The following is a 21,397-nucleotide window of genomic DNA, read 5'->3' as shown; positions in this document are numbered from 1 at the left end:
AAAGATCTCACTTTTGTCCTTAAAGATTAAAACACTCACCTCCCAATCCTTTTACTGAGAAATTAAGTAGTAAACACTCAAAAATGTTGTTACAAAGTAATTTAACAATGAATAGATTAGAATGCACCTGTAAAATCCAAATTTTGCCCGGCCCAAAATCATTCAATCTATTTTTTATTAGTCAAATTAAAATTAGCCAAACCCAATTACAATATCAGTCCATTCTTTTCCCTTTTTAATGTTTGCTTATTTATTATTATTATCCATATTTCTTTTAGACACTTTTTATTATCATTTTATTATTTATTTATCTATATCCTTTCAAACTTTAGATTATTTATTATTTATACTAATATTATTATCATCATCATCATTATTATTATTATTATTATTAAACCATTTTACATAGATTTATTTATTTATTGATTTATTATTACGTTCTATTATTTTATTTATTTTTATTATCTTATTTTATTTGGTTTTTACCTATTATTTTTCTTTTTATATAGCTTGTTTGTTTTAGCTCTTTATTTTGTTTTATTTTCGTCTTCATTATTGTCATTCATATTACGCATTTATTATTATTCTGTTATGCATGTTAGTACCGTGATCTATTGTTTACATTTTACTACAAATTTGTATTATATTAATCTTTATCCGATACATAAATTTAAATAATAATAATAATAATAAGCAATCTTTCGTATTTTGGAATTCGAAAAGTCATTCCCTAACTTACGGGGTTTCGATTTTCTCAATGAATCCAAATAAATGAACTTTTTAAAGCATGAATTTTAAATATTCTTGGGTATTAAGAAAAGATCGTGTTCTAACTTACGGAATATGATTTCTTTCTAAAATCGAAATAAGAGAATACTTTAAAAATAAATAAAATTTTCAGTGTCTATTCTTGTATCGGGAATTTAAGATATTGTGTCCTAACTTACGGGACATAATTATTTTTCTCGATTAACGTGAAGTATGCCCTTTTCTCGAAAAAATTTCAATTAAATAATATTTTAACAAAGGGTCGTATTTTTAAAATCTTTTCAAATTCTCAATTATCAACACTAAGACATTAATTAATCAACTAGGTACCAATTTTGGTTGTTACGAGGGTGCTAATCCTTCCTCGTACGTAACCAACTCCCAAACCCGTTTTTCTGAATTTTGTAGACCAAAATCATCATTTTAAATGATCAAATTGCGAGGTGATCCGATCATACCTCATAAAAAATGATTGGTGGTGACTCCCATTTTTCATTTTCGTTTTCAAAATAAAAAGTCGAACCCTCTTACGAAAAATGGTTTCAACAGCTTGGCGACTCTGCTGGGGACTAAAATAAGAGAGTCAAGCCATGAGTTGATTACTTTTTGTCTTTTTGTTGAAAATTGAAAATTTGGTTTAAATTTACAATCCTTTTGTTGCATTTCATCTGTCTTTGTTGCGATCTTCATCGTTTTGGTTTATATTTTCTTTACTGGGTTGAGTTTTCGATATATTTCTACATATTGCATCGCATAATCGGTCGATTTTATGCTTTTTAAGTGGGAATGAGAAACTATTCCTTCGTGAGGTCTTCACCTCCGTATAGGATAGTGGATCGCTTTCGAGATACATCTGTACCTATGTCTTCGTAAGATTTTCATCTTCGTATAGCCATAGGGAAATGTATTCCCCTGAACTGAACTCGGTTCATATGAGCCTATAATGGGTGAGGATCGAGGAATTTGCTGGTTCAGGTACCTTTACTTTAGAACTGAACCCCATATAGCGAGCCTTAAGAGCCCACCTTAGGTAGAGCCACACCAAACCCTAGTGGTTACCCGAGTAGGTGCTTTACTTATTATTCTTCGTTTTCTTTAAACTATGTATGAAGTACTGACTTGTTTTGTTTTACTTTTATTGTAATTGCATGGCATTTTCATCACAAAAAAGATGTTGATTCACATTTGGTTGCTAAATAGATAACTTGTCATTGAAAATGGGTTTCTTGATAAAGTGGAGGATAATGCGGTCGTTTGGATATAGGCCGAGACAAAGTAACAAGAGAAGGGTAATAGTCTTACAGAGGGGTACGTGTCAGAGTTGTGGGATTTTACTCGTATCAGCGTAACCCAAAATAATCTTCAAGAGATGAAAAAAATATGGGATCAATGGGATGACGAGATCAAGCAACTATTCTACTGTAATTATGGTGATTTGCCCTATCTAATGGATATCAAAGTGGACAAGCACTTATTCCGAGCTCTAGCCCAGTTTTAGAACCTTGGGTATAATTGTTTTACTTTTGGAAATGTAGATTTGGTACCTACTGTGGAAGAGTACACGGCCTTGCTCCGTTGCTCGAAGATTCTAATTGGCAAGGCTTATTCCAGAGCTGCCAACGTCCCAACGTTCTTAAAAAAGCTGATGAACATCACGGGAATGAGTGAACAGTGGGTTGTAGCCCGAATCAAGCAGAAAGGTGATAGTAAGTGCATTCCTTGGAGAAATTTGAGAGATTTGATCCTAGTACATCCTGATGTGAAGAAAAGGGTTGATGTTTTCGCGTTAAGCATTTACGGATTGGTTATCTTCCCTAAGGCTTTGGGGCATATAGACGAGGCGATCTCCGATTTATTTGACTGACTTGATAAAAGGGTCACACCCGTTCTCGTAATTTTAGCCGAAACTTTTAGGTCCTTGAATGCGTGCAGAAGAGCGGGTGAAGGGAGATTCATCGAATGCGCACAATTCTTACTAGCATTGTTCCACAACCATTTTTGGAAAGTGGGAAATGTCTCATATCGAATCTTCTCCGAAGACTATTCTCCGCTGAAAGAGTTAGTGGCTACGCCAAGACGAGATGATATTACAGAAGAGAAATTGATGATGATTCTCCAAAATCTGAAAGATGAATACGTCGAATGGTGAGACTCTTGGATAGTCCCTGACGAGATTCTATATCGGTGTGGTGATTTTGATTGGGTTCCCCTGGTTGGAATACGGGGGCTGTCGGGTATGCCTCTCTGCTTACGTTAAGACAGTACAGATCAAGACAGTTTACGCTAGCAACACAAGGGTTAGATCAATGCGAGTTTGTATACAAAGGAGATAATTAGAAAAAGAAAGTTCGTGAAATATCGAACACTTGGAACCGAACTCGCAGAATGAAAAGATTTGCAGCCAACCCGATGACTACCCCTGAGTATGACCGGTGGTAGGGTCAGAGAATCAAAGACAACATCCCTATGTTAGACCAAGAAAACACCCGATCAATGGAATAACACTTGTAGGTAGTCCCATCTGAGCTAGAGTTCATCAAACAAGATTTTGAGAGAAAGTTTGGAGCTAGAAAAAAGGATAGAGCAATTGGAGGAGGAGAAAATGCAGCGGGACTAGATGTTGACCTCAAGAAATTAGAAGCCGAGAAGCTGAGAAAAGAAAAAAGTAAGGCTCAAGAGAATTTGGACAGTTTGAAAATAAACTAAAAGAAGTTGCAGAGGTCAATGAGAACCGCTGGTCTGGGAAAAACGTCAGAACAATGGCAGCAAGAAATTAAAGAGGAAAAAAGTAGAGCCAGAAAATGGGAAAGGAAATTTTGAGATGCTCAAGCGCGAGAAGACGTTCTACAAGGAAGTTTGGTAGAAATTCAAAATGAGAATGTGGGGTTAAAAACTCGGGTATCAGAGTTAGAAAGATCCCTACATCAGTATCATAGTCTTAACTCTGTAATTGAGTTGAAGGCTAGTTGGAGCAAAATTGAAGAGCTAAAAGGAAAGATAAAAGAACTCGAAATCGCGTTACAAAACTGTGAACTTCGCGTTGAACTTTTGAAAGTAAATGATGAGCAGTAGCAAGAGCAACTTCATCGATCTCAGGTCTAGGTTAGGGATAGAGATTACGTCATAGGTACAGCTTTGGCTCAAGTACGAGAGGTGGCTGATCATTTACAAACCTTAGTAGTTCAGGCTGATATACTGAGTTTGAAATACGAGTCAGAGTCAGATCAAGTTCGAGAGTTAGCTTGGCTTCTTAGGAAGGTCAAGGCCTTAAGTATTAGGGTGAGGCCTTATATGTAATCCGTTTTATGTATAGAAATTTATTTTCTAGAAAAGTTACTCTAATGAAATTGAATCAAAATCAATGCATTTTTTGCATGCATTTTATGCATTAGCATTACATTGCATCATGTGAATTAAATCTCACAAAGAGACCCAAAAATCATGGCAGTTACCCTGGAATATCATTACGGTACCCTAGGAAAAACTAAAGTAATGGACTAAAGATTGGAAAGATTAGAGCAAATACAAAAAGAAATGCAAGATCAGCTGCAAATACAGATGCAAGAACATTTGGCCAAAATTCAACAGGACATGAGGGATCAGATGCTAGAATCCCAAAAGAATATGATAAGCCAACTAACCCAGTTGTTGACTAGAGGGCTAGAAAAAAGAAGGAGCCCTATGGTCAATTACGGGCATGAAAATGAGGACTCTGCTTATCCTCCAAGCTTTACCCCAACAAACACCCAAGCTTAACCAAACGTATATCCATAAAGGGTGTCCGTTAACATTAGGCCCCAATTTCAGACCGATACCTCGACATCAACAAGCTTCCCGACAGGTTCAGGCTCTAACCTAGAAGACCATCAAACAAATCCCGTTGTCCCTGATTTTGATGATATAGTAGAAATAGAAAAGGCGAGAGTGAAGCTCCCAAAGTAACTTGAAGACCTATGCAAATGGCTAGAAGAGAAATTCAAGGTATTGGAAAGTGCTGATCACCATTATGGAATTGATGCTAAAGACTTGAGCTTGGTTTCAGTTCTAGTGCTCTCGCCCAAATTTAAGACCCTGAAGTTTGAGAAATAAAATGGGACCAGTTGTCTCGAAGCTCACATTACGATGTTTTGTCGGAGGATGACAGGATATGTTAATAATGATTAGTTGTTAATTCACTATTTTCAAGACAACCTGACCGGGGCTGTGCCAAATGGTATAATCAATTAAGCCGTGTCTAAATCAATTCATGGAATGACCTGGCACAGGCCTTCATGAAACAATATAGCAACGTAACAGATATGGCACTCGACAGAATCACAATGCAAAACATAAAGAAAAAGCCAAGCGAGAGCTTGAGGCAATATGCTCAAAGAGGGAGGGAAGTCGCCACGCAAGTCCAACCACCTCTACTAGAAAAGGAAACGACAATGCTCTTTATTAATACCCTGAAGGCTCCATTCATTAATCACATATTGGGAAGCACAACTAAGAGTTTCTCGAACATAATAATGTCTGGTGAGATGATAGAAAATGTAATAAGGTGTGAAAAAATAGAAGCTGGGGAAAACGCCAAGAGAACTGCCCCGAGAAAGAAGGAAGATGAGGTAAATAATACGAGTACGTATGACAAGTGCTATTTAAAGCCAATCACTGTAAGTCAGCCAAGGGCAGTGGCTACTAGCCATTAAGGCCCCTTAAGGCAAGAATCCAACACAAGGCAAAATACAGAAAAACTCCAATTTACGCCCATCCCAATAATGTATAGGGAGTTGTACCAAAATTTGTTTGATGTACATGTAGTATCCCCTTTCTACCTAAAACCTATGCATCATCCATTCCCCAAATGGTACGACGTGAATGCTCAATGCGAATACTATACGGGAATCACGGAATGCTAGATCGAGAATTGCACCGCTTTCAAAAAGTTAATCGAAAGACTCATCAAAATGGGCACTGTGAGATTCGATGATCCATCTGGTACAGAGAATTTGTTACCCAACCATTCTGACAAAGGGGTAAACGTAATAATCGAGAATGCAGAAAAGAGAATCAAGATGAATATAGCAGAAGTGAAAACCCCACTGAGAGGGTTTGGAAGAAAATAGTAGAAAATAGATTAATCACACAGGATTTAGGGGAGAAATCTCGAAAAGCAGGGAACTACTGCGAGTTCCATGATGAAAAAGGTCATGAGATTCAAAGATGCAGTGAATTTAGGGCCCTAGTACAAGGTCTGATGGATAATAAGGAGTTAGAATTCTTTGAGTATACCGAAGGCCTAGAAAGAGAAGATGTATGCGCCTCAGAAGAGGGGTTAACAGAGAAGATCTATAAAGTCAACCATCTAGTGGTTATCATTTCACGACCAAGAAGCAATAAAATCGGAGTACAAATTGCACCAAGAGTCATAATCTAGAAACCTGTAGCCTTTCTCTATAATGACAGCAAGAGGGTTCCCTGGAATTACAACCGCAACGTGACGATCCCGGGAGAAGAGAACCCAATTAGCACTTCAGAAGAAGATCGAGATATGGGTTTCTACACGCGTAGTGGGAGGCTCTACGACCCATCAAATGCAAAGGCTGAGCCCGCAAAAGGAAAAGCCTTGGCGATTGAACAAAAGAAAAAAAGACGGTCAGACTTAAGAAAAGATGGCCAGACTTGAATCGCATGTTAATGAGCCAAAAACTGAAGAGGAGGCTAAAGAGTTTTTGAAATTCTTAAAGTATAAGGAGTATAGCATTGTGGAGTAATTGCATAAACAACCGTCTCGTATATCGATGCTAGCTTTACTCTTAAGCTCAGAGGTACATCGCAGTGGTTGATGAAAGTATTAAATGCAATTTATGTCGCTAATGATATCTCCATCAACAAGCTAGACCGTTTGGTCAGTAACATAAGCGCCGATAATTTCATCTTTTTTAATGATGATGAAATACCACTTAGAGGCATGGGATCGACTAAGGCTTTACACATCACCACTCGCTGCAAGGGATATACACTGCTAGGAGTGTTAATTGATAATGGATCTGCACTGAATGTCTTGCCCTTATCCACACTGAACAGATTACCAGTGGATAGCTCTTATGTGGAGACGTGTCAAAACATAGAGAGAGCATTTGATGGTACCAAAAGAAAGGTGATAAGAAGGATTGAGATACCTCTTTTGATTGGTCCAAACACGTATGAAGTAGATTTCCTGGTGGTGGACATCAAAACTTCTTATAATTTCTTATCGGGGAGGCCTTGGATTTACTCGATTGGGGCAGTACCGTCATCACTACACCAAAAGCTAAAATTGATAATTGAGGGTTAACTAGTAATGATAAACGTGAAAAAAGATATTATTGCATTTGTAACCAGTGACGCGCTATACATAGGGGCAGAGGATGAAACGATAGAATGTTCTTTTGAATCGATAGAATTTGTAAATGTAACCTTCATCATCGAAGGGAACAAGATCCCTATGCCCAGAATATCTAAAACTACGAAGATGAACCTACGGCTGACGGTCGAAAAAGGAGCCATGCAGAGAAAAAGACTGGAGAAATATCTCCAAGAGAAAGTCGATGTATCAATTATGATGGAAAAAAAAGATTGCTTTGACTTGTGATATAAACCAGATGCGAAGCAAAGAAAGAAAGAGTTAGAGAAGAAGTAAGAGAGGAGAAAAACACGATTAAGCGGGGCAGAAGTCAAGTGGGAACCAATGACCTTTCCCCATATATCTAGAACATTTGTGTCAAAAGGAATTATTCACCCTAAACAGAAGATGTCAAGAAAAGAAACTACTGAAGAAATGATGGGAAATCTGAACATCAATGCCATATATGAAGAGGGAATTTTGGAAGGAAATTTATCGGGCATTCGCCCTTATGAACTTGGAAGTGTTCTGAACAATTGGACTACGGAAGAGATTCCAGTAGTTTTTAGAGTTAATTCATAGTAATGTTCAAAACACACTTGTTGCTTTAACCCTAGGGGTAATAAGAAACCTTTTTTGAAATAGGCCAATGTCCAACATCTTTATTTCAATGAAATGCATCTTTCTGTCTTATTCTGAGCAAATATTCTTCTATTCTTTCATTTCATTCATAATCATACCATACAGATAATTATTCTTAGATTCTTTTATTCTTCAGGTTTTTCTTCATCCCTATAACAGGTCCCAGATATCAATGATATGAGCGACGCTACTACTAACTTAGAATCTTCATTTAAGATAGAAATGTGTTTAGAGGAATCTCAGGACTTTGAAGATGAAAAAGATTGTAGTCTATCTCTTGATTTGTTAAGGATGATAGAATAAGAGGAGAAATAAATTCTACCTCACAAAGAGTCAGTAGAAATTATGAACTTGGGAGACGGACAAGAAAAAAAAGAAGTGAAAATCAGAGCCTGCATTACCACAGATACAAAGCGGGACCTTATTGAGTTACTCCAAGAATTCAAAGATGCCTTCGCCTAGTAGTATCAAGATATGCCTGGTCTAAGTACTGATATCATGGTACACCAGCTCCCCATAAAGGAAGAGTGCAAGCTAGTTCAACAGAACCTCCGAAGGATGAGACCCGATGTTGTGATAAAAATAAAAGAAAAAGTGAAGAAGTAATTCGATGCTGATTTCCTACAAGTAGTTAAATACTCGAAATGGGTAGCCAATATTGTCCTTGTTCCTAAAAAAGATGGAAAAGTACGAATGTGCGTAGATTACAGGGACCTGAACAAAGCTAGCCCGAAGGACAATTTCCCATTGCCCCATATTGACACCTTAGTGGACAACACAGCAGGTTATTCATTATTCTCCTTCATGGATGGTTTCTCAAGATATAACCAGATAAAGATGCATCTTGAAGACATGGATAAGACCACATTTGTAACCATATGGGGAACATTTTGCTATAAAGTGATGCTATTTGGACTGAAAAACACGAGAGTGACCTATCAGAGAGCTATGGTAAACCTGTTCTATGATATGATGCACAAAGAAATTAAATTTTATGTCGACGATATAATCGCCAAATCCCGAACAGAAAAGGAGCATGTGCAAGTCTTGAGGAAATTATTCTTGAGGTTGAGGAAATTCCAGCTAAAGCTCAATCCAGCAAAATGTACCTTCGGGGCCAGGTCAGGGAAATTGCTAGGATTCATAGTCAGCGAAAAGGTGGTTGAGATTGACCCGGATAAAGTGAAGGCTATACAGGAGCTGTCTTTGCCGCGCACTCAAGAAGAAGTTTGAAGATTCATAGGAAAACTAAATTACATCACCCGGTTCATTTCACAACTAACCGAGAAATGTGAGTCCATATTCAGTCTCCTTAAGAAACACAATCTAGGTGTTTGGGATGAGAAATGCTAGAAGACTTTCGACAAGGTTAAAGAATACCTATCCAATGCCCCAGTGCTGACACCATCTAATCCAGATAAGCCACTGATACTGTATTTGGAAGTATTTAAGAATTCTATGGGATGTGTGCTAGGCCAACACGAAATAGTCAGGAAGGAAAAAAAGGGCGATATACTACCTCAGTAAGAAGTTCATTGAATATGACACAAGGTACTCACTGATTGAGAAATTGTGTTGTGCCTTAATCTAGACAACTCGAAGACTAAGACAGTACATATTGTACCACACAACTTGGCTCATCTCAAAACTAGACCCTCTAAAGTACATGATGGAGTCCACTGCTTTAAATGGAAGGATGACCCGATGGTAAATTTTGCTTTCCGAATTTGATATAGTCTATGTGAACCAAAAAGTTGTAAAAGGGAGTGGAATAATAGATTTTCTGGCCAGTAAAGCTCTAGAAGACTATGAGCCTCTAAATTTTGATTTCTCGAATGAAGATCTAATATACGTGGCAACCACTGAAGAAGACTTTCAAGGAGGCATCCTTGGAAACTAAACTTCAACGGAGCGTCAAATATTGTGGGTAACAGAATCGGGGCAATTTTGGTATCCCCATATGGAGATCATTATCCCTTTAATAGTAAATTGGATTTTGATTGCACAAATAATATGGCAGAATATGAAGCATGCATCATGGGTATCCGTGCAGCCATAGAACGCAAAATCAAAGTGCTAAAGGTCTATGAGGATTTTGTGCTAGTGATCTATCAACTCGAAGGTGAATGGGAAACAAGAGATCCCAAGTTGATTGATTATAGAAGGTTGGTCTTTGAATTAATTAAAGAGTTTGATGAAATTACCTTCTGCTACCTCCCGTGAGAAGAAAATTAGATGGCTGACACCCTAGCAACTTTAGCTTCCATGGTCAAGGTGAACAAACAAGAGGATGTGAAACCAATCCAGATGAGTATTTATGAGGCTCCAGCTCATTGTTACAATATTGAAAAAGAAGAAGAAAATGATGATCATCCTTGGTACCACGATATACTGCGATATGTGAAGAATTATGAATACCCTGACCAGGCAACTAAGAATGAGATAAGGATGCTAAGAAAACTGGCCAGTGAATATGTCTTAGATGGGGAGATTCTATATAAAAGGAGAAATGATCAGGTGGTACTAAGATGTGTATATGCTGTCGTGGCTAAGAAAATCTTGGAAGAAGTCCATGAAGGTGTCTACGAAACACATGCCAATGGTTTCACAATGGCCAGGCAAATCATGATATTCGGGTATTATTGGTCCACCATGGAAGGAGACTGCATCAATTATGCCAAGAAATGCCATAAGTGCCAAATTTATGGAGATAAAATTCATGTACCTCATTCGCATATGCATCTTATGACTTCTCCATGGCCTTTCTCTATGTGAGGCATGGATGCCATTGGGCCGATTTCGCCAAAGGCCTCAAATGGGCATCGATTCATCTTTGTGGTCATCAACTACTTCACTAAGTGGGTAGAGGCCGCTTCATATGCCATTGTTACAAAATCGAAAATTAGCAAATTCCTGAAGAAGGAAATCATTTGTCGATATGGAATGCCAGAATGAATCATATCTAACAATGCATTGAATTTGAACAATAGTACGATATCGAAAGTCTACAGCCAATTCAAGATCAGACACCACAACTCGTTATAGTATTGCCCAAAATGAATGGTGCAGTCGAGATAACCAATAAAAACATTAAGAAGATTTTGGGGAAAATGACTGAGACTTATAAAGATTGGCATTAGAAGTTACCATTTGCCCTCTAGGCTTATCGAACATCTATCAAGACTTCCACTACGGCAACGCCTTTCTCATTGGTTTATGAAATGGAGGCAGTTTTGCCCATTATAGTTGAGATTCCTTCTCTCCAGGTTTTGTCAGAATTGAAGTTGGATGAAGCAGAATGGATCCAATCCTAATATAATCAGTTAAACTTGATCGAAGAAAAAATGTGGAAAGTCATCCATTATGGTCAGATGTACCAAAAGTGAATGATGTGAGCTTACAATAAAAAGGTTCGTCCCATAGAATTCCATGAGGGGGACCTGGTATTAAAAAATATCCTCCCCATACAAAAGGATTTCAGAGGAAAGTGGATGTCAAATTGGGAAGGACCTTATGTGGTAAATAAGGCCTTTTCTGGAGGAGCGTTCATATTGATCGAGATGGATGGCAAGAACTTGCCTAATCCAATGAATTCAGATTCAGTCAAGAAATACTACACCTAAATTTTTTTTTTTAAAAAAGGAGAGGCCAAGGCAAAAACCTGCAAGGGGCACCTTGAGACCAAAGAGATTTGAGTTGAAAACCTGAAGAGAGGTAGCTCAAATTTGGATTGAAGATTGAACTTGTGATGGTCGGGTCTCCTCAGGAAGAAGAACGTTACATCTTGGAGCATCGACAAATTACTCTAGATCTCCTAAACACATAATTGAGCTGAAAATGGTCATCAAGAAGTTTGTGTAGAGAAGTTTGTGCAGAGAAGCTCATGCTGCGATATCTGGGGCTCATCTTCCCTGCTTTGTACTTTAGCAAAATTTGCTATTTTGATTAATTCCGTTCATTTCGAGCTTTGCTTTCAATAAATTTCAGTATTGTCCATTGTTACAATCTTTTTCAAGCATTTTTTATTGAAATAACGATTAATGGACTCATAATATTTACGTAAAAAGAAGTTTTGCATATTGCTCTGAAAAGCTTCTAAATAGGACAGGGACCTAAAACAAGACCACTAGTTAAAACTAACCAAACCTAAGAATTAGAAACATTTGAGAAAGAATATTCTAAATTGTGACTATTTTTTAGAATTTTTTGCCAAAGATACCAGCTGAATAAGAATGCTCGGTAATACATCAGTGACAGAACCTTGATGAGCAACAAGCAATGGCAACCTAAGCACTACAAAGAGATCATTCTTGAAAAATGACATTCTGTATTCATGCAAATATCATTCATGCAAATATCATTCATGCATATCTAGTTAGGAGCATTGATTCATTCGGATCATGACATCCTAATCATTTGGCATACACATAGGCTCATGAAATCGATTCTATAGGTCATGTTCCCTAGAGGACAATGTAACAGGATCGGTGAATCCACAAATCTTGTACCTCTGAAGTTACAGTGAGACGGATTAAAGTTAGTGTAGCAAGTCTTACCTCCCTGAAGTTGCAGTGGAGTAGATTGAAGTTATAATCTTATCTCCCTGAATTCGCATTGGAGTAGATCGAAGATAGAAAATCTTATCTCTCTAAAGTTGTAGTAGAATAGATTAAAGATAAAAATCTTATTTCTCTGAAGTTGTAGTAGATCAGATTAAAGCTACAAATTACAAACCTTATTTCCCTGAAGTCGCAGTGGAGCAGGTTAAAAATAACAAATCTTATCTCCTTGAAATTACAGTAGAGTAGATTGAAGTTACAAATCTCATACCCCTGAAGTTGCAGTGTGACGGATTGAAGTTATTATAGCGAATCTTATCTCTTTAAAGTTGCAGTAGAGCAGATTAAAGCTACAAACTTTATCTCTATGAAGTTGTAGTGGAGCAGATTGAAGATAGCAAACCTTATTTCCCTGAAGTTACAGTGGAGCAGATTGAAGATAGCAATCTTATTTCCCTGAAGTTGCAGTGGAACAGATTGAAGCGACAAGTTGCAAATCCTATCTCCCTGAAGTTGCAGTGGAGCGGATTAAAATGATGAATCCTATACCTCTGAAGTTACAGTAGGTAGGATTAAATCTACCATAGCAAAAGGAGCAGACTGAAGCCACAAATCTCATATCCTTGAAGTTGCAGTGAATTAAATTGAAACTACAAGTCTTATCTCTCTGAAACGGCAGTGAAGTGGATCAAAGCAACAAGATGCAGTGGACTGGAAGGAAGCTACTTAAAGGGAAGCACCAAAGAAGTCAAGACTCAAAGAGACAGGGCAAAATTTGTCTTTCTTAAAAGTCTTTGCTTTGTTCTTGTTATACAACAACGAGTAAAGAAGGGCAGCTATAAAACCCAAATTTTTCCGGGGCCCAAAATCATTTAGTCTATTTTTTTTACAAAATAAAAACAAAACCCACCCCAAACTAAACTAAAATCAGCGAAACCCAATTACAATATCAAACCCAAAACTAAGCCGAAATCAAGAAAACCCTAGCCCAATATAGCCCAATACCTAAAAACAGAAAAAAAACAAATTCTTACCCTAGGTGCGCCGCACCTAGGTCTTCCCCTAACCTACCATTGCCGCTGTCAGCACCGCCCTCTACTTGCCACCGCCACCTGCAAGACAGCAATAGAAAAGACAGTGATTAGAAGGATATTAAAAAAATGTATTAAGATCGGCTACAAAAAGCCTTTCAAAAATTTGTAATTTTTTTAGAGACAAGAAATCAGAATACAAGCAGTAATTCGAACATAAGAAACTAAATACAAAAGCAACCACCAGTTGAAGCAAAAAAATTCAAAACAAGGCAAGAAACTCAGATCGGAAATCAAATCATGCTAAGGTTTTTCTATTTTTCCTTATTTTTCTGTTTTTTAGTCTATTTTTGTACATATACACATATAAAAAAAATGAAAAAAGGGGAAAGAAAACTCACCTGAAGCGTTCCGACCACCGTTCACAGCGGAGGCGCTGCAGAGCCACGGCGGTCCCCTTGGCTGGATTCTGGACCTCGTCCAGAGAGAAATTGGAGGAACCCCCTCCCTTTGTTAAAAAAAAACGCAGAGCAAATGTTTTTTTTCCTAAAATTTTTGCCTTAAATAGGCCTCCAAAACGACGTCGTTTTGGGCAGGCCTCTCAGGCATCAAGATGACGTCGTTTTGAACCTTAACCCACACGTTGACCCGACCCATCCAGAGGATCCGCGTGTTTTTTATTAATGGGCAATTTGCGCATTTGGTCCTTTTGCATTTTCTATCTTTTTAATACAATTTATTTTTATTTTCAATTTTTACTCTATGATTTTTCTTTTATTTCAATTCGGTCCTACGCAAAGTGACGCGTTTTGGAGGGTGGGAATATTTTCTATTTCGATCCCTCCATTTCTTTCGCGTATTGCAATTCGGTCCCTTACCTCATTCTATTCTCGATTTCTCCCCTAAGATTTTGTTTCATTTTCAATTTAATCCCTTTTTTGTTGTTATCATTATTATTATATTATTTAATTAACTAATTTAATATTATTGTTATTACATTATATTTCTTTTCCCTTTTTGCGTTTGCTTATTTATTATTATCCATATTTCTTTTAGACACTTTTTATTATCATCTTATTATTTATTTATCTATATCCTTTCAAACTTTAGATTATTTATTATTTATATTAATATTATTATCATTATTATTATTATTATTTTTAAACCATTTTACATAGTATTTATTTATTTATTTATTTACTATTAGGTTCTATTATTTTATTTATTTATTTTTATTTAGTTTTTACCTATTATTTTTCTTTTTATATAGCCTGTTTGTTTTAGCTGTTTATTTTGTTTTATTTTCGTCTTTATTATTGTCATTCATATTACGCATTTATTATTATTCTGATATGCATGTTAGTATCGTGATCTATTGTTTACATTTTACTACAAATTTGTATTATATTAATCTTTATCTGATACATAATTTTTTTAAAAAAATAATAATAAGCAATCTTTCGTATTTTGGAATTAAAAAAGTCGTTCCCTAATTTAAGGAGTTTCGATTTCTCGATGAATCCGAATAAATGAACATTTTTAAAGAACGAATTTTAAATATTCTCGGGAATTAAGAAAAGATCGTGTTCTAACTTACAGAATATGATTTCTTTCTAAAACCGAGATAATCAAATATTTTTTAAAATAAATAAATTTTTCGGTGTTTATTCGTGTATTGAGAATTTAAGACATTATGTCCTAACTTATGGGACGTAATTTTTTCTTGATTAACGTGAAATATGCCATTTTCTCAAAAAAATCAGTTAAATAATATTTTAACAAAGGATCGTATTTTTAAAATTTTTTCAAATTCTCAATTCTTGACACTAAGACATTAATTAATCAACTAGGTACCAATTTTGGGCATTACGAGGGTGCTAATCCTTCCTCGTACGTAACTGACTCCCGAACCCGTTTTTTTAAATTTTGTATACCAAAATCATCATTTTAAATTATCAAATTGCGAGGTGATTTGATCACACCTCATAAAAATGATTGGTGGCAACTCTTATTTTTTATTTTCATTTTCAAAATAAAAAGTCGATCCCTGTTACGAAAAATGGTTTCGACAGGACCCAGTAAGTTTTCTTAACAAACCTAGTCAAGCCTCAAAGCATATATTCAATTTTGATGTGTTAACATAAAATCTAAGTTAATACAAAGTAACTCATTGAAATTAACTATTATAATTACAACTATCAAAAACACAATCAATTGAAGATATACTTTCCTAAACAATAATACAGTCTCGATCAATCTTCCAGGTTTTAAGGGTAGATTTAATTCATTCTAATTCAATTCAATCTTCAAAAATTAAGAATTAGTTTTGATAAATAAACTAAAGCATATTCAACAACACAAGGTCCAAAAATATTCTTTATTAAATTTAGAAATCAAATAAGGTAAATATTTACACACCATCAATGACAGTGGCACTCAACATCAATTACCTCATCTTACCTTAACAACATTTTAAAAGTAAAAATAAAATAGAAAATATTTTGACTTAAATTTGTTAAAAGAAGAAAAAGCTAAAAATGTTTGTTGGGGACAGACAAACCATATTTTATTGTAAATACTAAATACTGCCTTTAATGATGAACGGAGGAGTTGTTTTGAGGCATTAGCTGTGATCGAATTAATTGGTTGAATTGAGATATTAATAATTTAATAATTTAATTATTGATATAATTGAGAATAAAAAATTTAGTTTAAATCGATGAAAACTAAAAATTGAAGTAAAAAGCAGCTAAAAAAACCATATAAATATGTTTAAAATATGCTTTAGACTTATTGCCCACACATACACACTACATTCAAAGGAAGTTTTCCAAACTAAAGATCTATCACTAACTCTTTAAAGACTTGAATTCAAGATTTTAGGAGTGACATCAGGCCAAACATGAAAATTCAAACTTTTGCATATTTAGTGGTTGATTAAATATTAAATATTGTATATTATACCAGAAATTTCTTCCATATTTTTAACTAATTTTCTCGTGCCTTAAAATTTTATATACAAATTATATGAATTTCTGAGAATTTTAAATATTCAAAAGAATATATTTAATTTTATAAATTTTAAGTTTGAAATTAAACTAATTAATATAACAACTTTTTCAAAATACTCCTTTCTAGAGAGAAAAAAAGTTAAGTCCTGCTTAATAAAGTGTTAAAAATTTTAATCAACCGAAAATTAATATTTTTAATCAACCGAAAATTAATATTTTTAACAATAACATTTATTAGATATAATTTTCTCCAAAAAAAAAGTGTGAAACTTGTTTAGATAGAGATCTACTTATCTCTTATTAGAGAAGAAATTATTTTTATTTTATTTTATTTCATTTAAGTTTATATTATCCTTTTATCAATAAGTTAATTCAATAATTATTTTTTCTAACACTTAATTTTTTAATTTATCAAATTTGTAAAATATTTTTAAAAGCAACTAATTTTAAAATTTTATATCGTAAATTTGAATAAAATTTTATATAAATTACATTAAATAAAGATTATTGTTATAAATGTGTGCATTTTTTTAGGTGACCTCAACCTTTTTTTTTTTTATGTAGGTTTAGAACTTTTAGTTGAAATTTTAAGTCTTAATAGCTACCCTATTCAAAAAATAAATAAAAAAATCTTGACAGCTAACGTGTCTCATTCATACATTGGATTTGTTTATATAAGAAAGTTATAATAATAATTAGAGGTGTTATGTGCCGGGTCGGGTCGGGCGATATTAATATATTTTACATTTGTTCAAGTTCGGTCCGTTTTGAAATTTGGGCTTAAAATTTTATCCAAATCCGCTTATATTTGTAAAAGATTAACCCAAGCCCATTTTAGGCCTGTCTATATTATTTTTAAATTTTTTAAAAATATTTATATTATATTATTTTAATCTTTAATAATTTTATACATTTTTTATTTATTGAATTTTTTCATATAGTCATCTTAACAATATTTTAATGTTTACATTATAGGAGTATTATATATTTAGTATAGATTTTTTTTGTAATGTGTTCTAAATTACATAATGTATAAAGATAACATAATATAAGCTATTATAAACTTAAAACGGGTCAGGGTCAAGTCTTGAATGTTTAAGCCCGAGCCCAACCAATATTTTAAACGAGGCTAATTTTTTCCAAAGCTCATTTCTCGGGCCCAATATTTTTATCCAAACCCTACCAAATTTCGAGCAAACCTTCGAGCCTTGGCAAGTAACCCGACCTATGAACAAGTCTAGTTGTAATATTACAAAAATATATAATAAAGTAAAATAGATTTTGAGGTGTGAGATAATTTTATAAGATTTTATTGTATTTTTAGGATATAACAAAATTTTAAAATGTTTATAATAATTTTTAAAAGACACTTTTTTAGAATAATTTTTATTAGAAAATATTTGTTATACTGTCACCTGTTCATGGGTCGAGTCACCTAGCCCAGCCCAAAGGCCCGTTCGAAATGTGGGAGGGTTTGGCAAAAATATAGGCCCGAATAATGGGCTTGGACAAAAAAAGGCCCGTAAAAAAAAACAGGTCAGGCCTCGAGTAAGGTATTTTTGGCCCTAGGACTGGCCCGGCCCGGCCTAGCCCGAATTCACTAAAAGACAAAAAAAATTGCTCTATTTTTTTTGAATATTATTTTTTTGTTATTTTCTCCTTGTTTTGCTACCATTTTACTATTATGTTGCTACTATTTTATTGTTATTGTTTGGATATTGTATAAAACTTAATTTATTGTTAATTTTGTTATTATTTTAAAGGTATTCGTTAATTTTTTTTATTATTTTAGAGCCATTTGCTTGTTAAATTGTATTTATCTTAGTGTTATTTAAGTCTACATGTTTTTTAAATTTTATTTTCAATTTGTTGGGAAATATTTATTTTGATGTTTTTAATATTTTTGATGTATTATATATATTTAAAAATTATATAAAAAATTAATACGAGCTAGGCGGGTTAGGCCCGGGTTTTAGCATTTTTATCTGGGTCGGGCTTGGGTAAAATTTTAGGCCCATTTTTTGGGTCGGGTTTAGTAAATGAGCCTAAAATTTTAGTTGAGCCCGGCCCATTATCACCTCTAGTCGGGCCCTAGTTTTAGCAATTTTATTCGGGTTGGGCTTGGATAAAATTTTAGGCCCATTTTTTGGGCCAGGCCGGGCTAAGGCTTAGTAAATGAGCCTGAATTTTTAGTTGAGTCCGCCCGAACTTGGCCTGGCCTGGCCCATCTGCATCTCTAACTGTCATTAGAGGTTTAAGACTTCACAAGAGCAAGGTTGATAAGTGTCTATAACAAAATATTAAAAATTAAATATTTTTAAAAACGAGACACATGATAATTTTTTAAGGTTGTTTATAGAATTAAAAAAAAAACACTATCAATGTACCAAATACTAAGTCAATTTTTAACAAACACTTAATTATTGATGTAAGTTATATGGCATCATAACTTATTAGACTCTCCAATTTTACAAAATAAAATCATTTTAGCCCTTTATTTAATTTTTCGTCTTTTTTAGCCTTTCAACTTGCATTATTTGTCAAATCACCCCAAAATGAATAGAAAAGATAATGTTTATTAACTTTACTGATGTGGCATATACGTGGAATGCCACATAGATTATTAAATTTAATAATTTTAAAAAATTAAAACATATATTTTTAAAATATAATTTTTTAAAAAACTTATAACATATATTTTGAATTTTTAAATTTTAAAAAATAATTAATTGTTGATGTAACATCCATGTGGCAATTCACGTAGATGCGACGTTAGAAAAGTTAACATTTTCCATCTTTTTTTGGATGATTTGACAAATAACGCAAGTTAAATGGTTAAAATGACCCTTTTTTTTAAGTTGGAGGGCCAAATAATTTATTATCAAGTGGACATGCAAGGAGGAGTGCTATGAATATTTTATTATCAAGTAGATGTCAAAGATAAGTTTGATATACATTAGAACTCTAATGTTCATCAGAAGTAAAGTTTTATTTTGTTTATACTTCTTACCTCTATAAATATAAACTTTGAATAAGTATTATAAACATCTCAATTGATCAATAAAATATATTCTCTTTTGCTCTGCTATTTCTAATTCTTTACCATCTTTTTATTGTTATTTTTACTCTCTCTATTCTTTTATTTCATAACAAATATATATATGAGTACGCTTTAACAATTTTTTATGGGGTAAAGTACACCATAAGTCACCTAATTATTGTCCATTTTCTTTTTTGGTCACCTAACTATTTTTTTTTTTTAAATTTGGTTAGCCAAATAATCAATATTATATTTCTTTGGTTCATTTTCCATTATGTGTTGTTAAATCTGTAATGAAAGGATAATGTGGTAGTTAAAAATCGAAATGATAACAAATTTAGCTTTCAACTTTTACATATTATATTAATTTAATTATAATTTTAAAAAATTAATCCTCAAAATTTACAAATGACCTTAATTTGATCCTCAACAGTGGCAAAACGTAGTGGAGACATAGGGGGCCATGCCCCCTAAAATGGTAAAATTTTAATTTAAGCTCTTTACATTATAAATAATAATGATAAAATTGCACATTGACCATCAAAAATGATAAAAATTTGATTTAACCCTTTAAAATTATAGAGATGTAAGTTATTAAAATGATGAAATTATATTTTTACTATTATAAAAATATATAATTTAATTTCGATCTCCAAAAAAATTTCAGGCTCCACTACCGATTCTCAAAATCTATCTTCCTCTTTCGCTTCCCTCACTATCACTACCATCATTACGTCCACATTTCTCAAAAAATTAAAGTTAAATAATCACTATTATGTGACAGTGAAAACGTGTCTTGTAGGACCCTTTTTAGGAAAGAGAAGAAAAACAGAGCAAATCAATAAATTTTTACAAAATCAACATAGTTTCTCAATTTTTTTTTCAACATTTTTTTGTTAAATTAACCCAAAAAAAGAAGAAGAAGAGAGAAATGGTTTATTTTTACATGGCATGGTGATTTTATGATTGATGATGTTGTTTTGTTTTATATAACATTTCTAAGTTAAAATCCTTCAATGTGTGATGATTTAATTTGTTTCATATTAATTTCATTCTATTTGAATTTATTTTAAATTAATAAAAATTTAATATAATTTAAAATTTCAAACAAGTTAGTTTTTAATATGAAAACTAAGAACAACTAAAATTAAAATCAACATTTTGACTTTAAATATAAAAAAATTGTTAATTAGGTCAATAATACAATAAAAACATAATTAAACTTATCCATTATTCGTATATAAATTAAATCAAGCTCTCAAAATACATTTTTTTACAAGTTAAATTTTAAGATATTTACATTATTATGAGTTGTTTTTCTACCTTCAATCAAATTCAAAGAAAATTTTGAAGGATACATTTTTCATGTATCAATATTTTATTATTATATTAAAATTAATTAAAAAATGAATAAGTTAAAGTTGAATAAATATTAAATTATATTTTGTATTCATATTCAATTACTTTTTCATTGTCATTTAAACAATTTATTTACATATTATTTTCTTATATAATCTAATATAAATAATCTTTTCACTTTCGAAAAGAATCTATTATATAATTATATAGTTATACTTTTTAATCATACAATTACTTAAATTATTATTTATTTTTTAATATTATATATTTTTATTATCTTTAATAAGAATTATATATATATTTTTTTAACAATAAAAATAATGTGTTTGTAAGCAAAATGTGTATGAGTCCTAAATTAGCTTGCAACAAAATATTAAAATATATGAAGTGATTATTTACTTTAAAACTTTAAATATATCATCTAAAGTAAAATTAAGAATATTACTATTAGTAATATCATCTTTGTTAATGGGTTATTTAAGAAAATCAATTATTAAAAAAGCGTTTTATTTGTCAGTTTAAGTATTTCAATCAATGAATAAACGATGAATTATTTTTAAATACATCATTTAGTTTATCCATCTATGTTTAGTTTTTAGCCTTCTTTTAGGTTATTAACATTA

The sequence above is a fragment of the Gossypium hirsutum genome, chromosome A07 (assembly GCF_007990345.1).
Source record: "Gossypium hirsutum isolate 1008001.06 chromosome A07, Gossypium_hirsutum_v2.1, whole genome shotgun sequence".
In the NCBI taxonomy this organism is placed as follows: domain Eukaryota; kingdom Viridiplantae; phylum Streptophyta; class Magnoliopsida; order Malvales; family Malvaceae; genus Gossypium; species Gossypium hirsutum.
Note: the sequence above shows the minus strand (reverse complement) of the source record.